This window comes from Durio zibethinus, unplaced genomic scaffold, assembly GCF_047325235.1.
Source record: "Durio zibethinus cultivar Kanyao isolate XHJ-2024 unplaced genomic scaffold, ASM4732523v1 HiC_scaffold_377, whole genome shotgun sequence".
Lineage (NCBI taxonomy): Eukaryota > Viridiplantae > Streptophyta > Magnoliopsida > Malvales > Malvaceae > Durio > Durio zibethinus.
In genome coordinates, this window is record NW_028323000.1 from 265,001 (window position 1) to 270,000 (window position 5,000).

The following is a 5,000-nucleotide window of genomic DNA, read 5'->3' on the forward strand; positions in this document are numbered from 1 at the left end:
GCGTGCACGCGCTGGAGCTCGGCTCCCTTTTTTTGCATGCAAGCCAACCGATCGAGGCCATGGGCGCCTGCCGGTCACCGGAGCAACCAGTCGCCGGACAAAAATCGCCGGAAGGCATGCACGCCCTGTATTTCGTTCGAGGGACGTTGGCCGGGGTGCACGCAATGGGAGGCCCATCGCGCACACCTACTCCCCCCGTGGGGGGGGAGAGGGGGTGCCGGACCACCACCCCCTAAAGAGCATTAGAGATTTTACAGATATGCTACCAGTAGACGTTAAAATGTCTGAAACGGGGACACTTTTTCCAAACAAGCAAATCCCACACCGAGGGTGCGCAGGTGCCGATGGTGGTCGAGGCATGTGCCCGCAACAAGGGCCAACGTGAGCCGATGGTGGTCGAGGCAACCGCCCGCACCAGCTCGAGGCATGTGCCCACACCAAGGCCCGGCATGTATCGATGGTGTTCGACGTAGGGGCAATCTTCTGCTGATGGTGGTCGAGGCAAGAGCCCGCACCAAGGGCCAGCGTGTGCCCATGGTGCTCGAGGCAACCGTCCGCACCAGGGCCCAGCGTGTGCCGATGGTGGTCGAGGCAACCGCCCGCACCAGGGCCCAGCGTGTGCCGATGGTGGTCGAGGCAACCGCCCGCACCAAGGGCCGGCTTGTGCCGATGGTGTTCGAGGCAACCGCCCGCACCAGGGCCCAGCGTGTGCCGATGGTGGTCGAGGCAACCGCCAGCACCAGGGCCCAGCGTGTGCCGATGGTGGTCGAGGCAACCGCCCGCACCAGGGCCCAGCGTGTGCCGATGGTGGTCGAGGCAACCGCCCGCACCAAGGCCGAGCGTGTGCCGATGGTGGTCGAGGCAAGCGCCCGCACCAGGGCCCAGCGTGTGCCGATGGTGGTCGAGGCAAGCGCCCTCACCAAGGCCGAGCGTGTGCCGATGGTGGTCGAGGCAACCGCCCGCACCAGGGCCCAGCGTGTGCCGATGGTGGTCGAGGCAAGCGCCCGCACCAAGGCCGAGCGTGTGCCGATGGTGGTCGAGGCAAGCGCCCGCACCAGGGCCCAGCGTGTGCCGATGGTGGTCGAGGCAAGCGCCCTCACCAAGGCCGAGCGTGTGCCGATGGTGGTCGAGGCAACCGGCCGCACCAAGGGCCGGCGTGTGCCGATGGTGTTCGAGGCAACCGCCCGCACCAGGGCCCAGCGTGTGCCGATGGTGGTCGAGCCAGGAGCCCGCACCAAGGGCCGGCTTGTGCCGATGGTGTTCGGGGCAAGCGCCCGCACCAGGGCCCAGCGTGTGCCGATGGTGCTGGGGGCAAGCGCCCGCCCCAGGGCCCAGCGTGTGTCGATGGTTATCGGGGCAACCGGCCGCACCAGGGCCCAGGGTCTGCCGATGGTGCTCGAGGCAACCGCCCGCACCAAGGCTCAGCATGTGCCGATTGTGATCGAGGCAACAACCCACACCAGGGCCCAGCTTGTGCCGATGGCGGTCGAGGCAAGTGCCCGTACCGAAGGGCAGCCTATGCCGATGATGGTCGATGCATGTGCCATCACCATGCGTCATCATGTGCCATTGATGGTCGAGGCCTTGGCCGAAGTTCGATTTTGAGCCACGGTGCCCATGCTTGGCTCCAGCATGTGCTGGTGCCGCATTTTTTTCACTCGGGACAGCATCGCCGGAGCATCGCCGGAGCATCGCCGGAGTACCGCCGGAGAACCTGACCGGCGGCATTGGGGTTCCGGCGATTGGGAGGGGGGCCGGGGGGGTGTGCGCAAATGATGTGCGATGGGTGCTGGTACTTGGCCTTGTGTTGGCCCCCTATCCCTCATCAAACCTCTGAGAATTCACACCCCCTTAAAGAGCATTTGAGATTTTACAGGTTTGCTACCAGTAGCCGTTAAAGTGTCTGAAATGGGGACACTTTTTTCAAACGGTCACAAAATCTTCTCTACTTCGAGTTTTTAGCTGAATTTTTTTGTGCATGCCAACAAAAATAGAAGGATCATGCCTACAAAATTTGGTGCCAAAAATCCTTATAAAAAAATTTTAAAAAATCCCGAACCGCAAAAAGTTTCGAAAATCGTGAAAAATAGAAAACGAGTCATCTTCCAACGAAACTTCACGTGAAGGCTTAGGGGACCATTGTATGAATTTACAAGCCATAAAAATGGCATTGGCACGACAGAAATTTGAAGATGTGCCTAAACCCACCAGGGCCCAGCGTGTGCCGATGGTGGTCGAGGCAACCGCCCGCACCAGGGCCCAGCGTGTGCCGATGGTGCTCGAGGCAACCTGTCGCACCAGGGCCCAGCGTGTGCCGATGGTGATCGAGGCAACCTGCCGCACCAGGGCCCAGCGTGTGTCCATGGTGGTCGAGGCAAGCGCCCGCACCAGCGCCCAGCGTGTGCCGATGGTGCTCGAGGCAAGCGCCCGCACCAGGGCCCAGCGTGTGCCGATGGTGCTCGAGGCAAGCGCCCGCACCAGGGCCCAGCGTGTGCCGATGGTGGTCGAGGCAACCGCCCGCACCAGGGCCGATAGTGTGCCGATGGTGCTCGAGGCAACCTGTCGCACCAGGGCCCAGCGTGTGCCGATGGTGATCGAGGCAACCTGCCGCACCAGGGCCCAGCGTGTGTCCATGGTGGTCGAGGCAAGCGCCCGCACCAGCGCCCAGCGTGTGCCGATGGTGCTCGAGGCAACCTGCCGCACCAGGGCCCAGCGTGTGCCGATGGTGCTCGAGGCAACCTGCCGCACCAGGGCCCAGCGTGTGCCGATGGTGCTCGAGGCAACCTGCCGCACCAGGGCCCAGCGTGTGCCGATGGTGCTCGAGGCAACCGACCGCACCAGGGCGGAGCGTGTGCCGATGGTGGTCGAGGCAGGCGCCCGCACCAGGGCCCAGCGTGTGCCGATGGTGCTCGTGGCAACCGACCGCACCAGGGCCGACCGTGTGCCGATGGTGCTCGAGGCAAGCGGCCGCACCAGGGCCCAGCGTGTGCCGATGGTGGTCGAGGCAACCGCCCGCACCAGGGCCCAGCGTGTGCCGATGGTGCTCGAGGCAAGCGCCCGCACCAGGGCCGAGCGTGTGCCGATGGTGGTCGAGGCAAGCGCCCGCACCAGGGCCCAGCGTGTGCCGATGGTGCTCGAGGCAACCGACCGCACCAGGGCGGAGCGTGTGCCGATGGTGGTCGAGGCAAGCGCCCGCACCAGGGCCCAGCGTGTGCCGATGGTGGGCGAGGCAACCTGCCGCACCAGGGCCCAGCGTGTGCCGATGGTGATCGAGGCAACCGACCGCACCAGGGCCGAGCGTGTGCCGATGGTGCTCGAGGCAAGCTGCCGCACCAGGGCCCAGCGTGTGCCGATGGTGCTCGAGGCAACCTGCCGCACCAGGGCCCAGCGTGTGCCGATGGTGCTCGAGGCAACCTGCCGCACCAGGGCCCAGCGTGTGCCGATGGTGGTCGAGGCAACCTGCCGCACCAGGGCCCAGCGTGTGCCGATGGTGGTCGAGGCAACCTGCCGCACCAGGGCCCAGCGTGGGCCCAGCGTGTGCCGATGGTGGTCGAGGCAACCTGCCGCACCAGGGCCCAGCGTGTGCCGATGGTGCTCGAGGCAACCGACCGCACCAGGGCGGAGCGTGTGCCGATGGTGGTCGAGGCAAGCGCCCGCACCAGGGCCCAGCGTGTGCCGATGGTGGTCGAGGCAACCTGCCGCACCAGGGCCCAGCGTGTGCCGATGGTGCTCGAGGCAACCGACCGCACCAGGGCCGAGCGTGTGCCGATGGTGCTCGAGGCAAGCTGCCGCACCAGGGCCCAGTGTGTGCCGATGGTGCTCGAGGCAACCGCCCGCACCAAGGCCCAGCGTGTGCCGATGGTGATCGAGGCAACCGACCGCACCAGGGCCCAGCGTGTGCCGATGGTGGTCGAGGCAACCTGCCGCACCAGGGCCCAGCGTGTGCCGATGGTGGTCGAGGCAACCTGCCGCACCAGGGCCCAGCGTGTGCCGATGGTGGTCGAGGCAACCTGCCGCACCAGGGCCCAGCGTGTGCCGATGGTGGTCGAGGCAAGTGCCCGCACCAGGGCCCAGCATGTGCCGATGGTGCTCGAGGCAACCGACCGCACCAGGGCCCAGCGTGTGCCGATGGTGCTCGAGGCAACCTGCCGCACCAGGGCCCAGCGTGTGCCGATGGTGGTCGAGGCAACCTGTCGCACAGGGCCCAGCTTTTGCCGATGGTGATCGAGGCAACCGGCCGCTCCAGGGCCCAGCGTGTGCCGATGGTTATCGGGGCAACCGGCCGCACCAGGGCCCAGGGTCTGCCGATGGTGCTCGAGGCAACCGCCCGCACCAAGGCTCAGCATGTGCCGCTGGTGATCGAGGCAACAACCCACACCAGGGCCCAGCTTGTGCCGATGGCGGTCGAGGCAAGTGCCCGTACCGAAGGGCAGCCTATGCCGATGATGGTCGATGCATGTGCCATCACCATGCGTCATCATGTGCCATTGATGGTCGAGGCCTTGGCCGAAGTTCGATTTTGAGCCACGGTGCCCATGCTTGGCTCCAGCATGTGCTGGTGCCGCATTTTTTTCACTCGGGACAGCATCGCCGGAGCATCGCCGGAGTACCGCCGGAGAACCTGACCGGCGGCATTGGGGTTCCGGCGATTGGGAGGGGGGCCGGGGGGGTGTGCGCACATGACGTGCGATGGGTGCTGGTGCTTGGCCCTTGTGTTGGCCCCCTATCCCTCATCAAACCTCTGAGAACTCACACCCCCTTAAAGAGCGTTTGAGATTTTACAGGTTTGCTGCCAGTAGCCGTTGAAGTGTCTGAAACGGGGACACTTTTTTCAAACGGTCGCGAAATCTTCTCCGCTTCGAGTTTTTAGCTGAATTTTTTTGTGCATGCCAACAAAAATAGAAGGATCACGTCCACAAAATTTGGGGCCAAAACTCCTTCTAAAAAAATTCTAAAAAATCACGAACCGCAAAAAGTTTCGAAAATCGTGAAAAATAGAA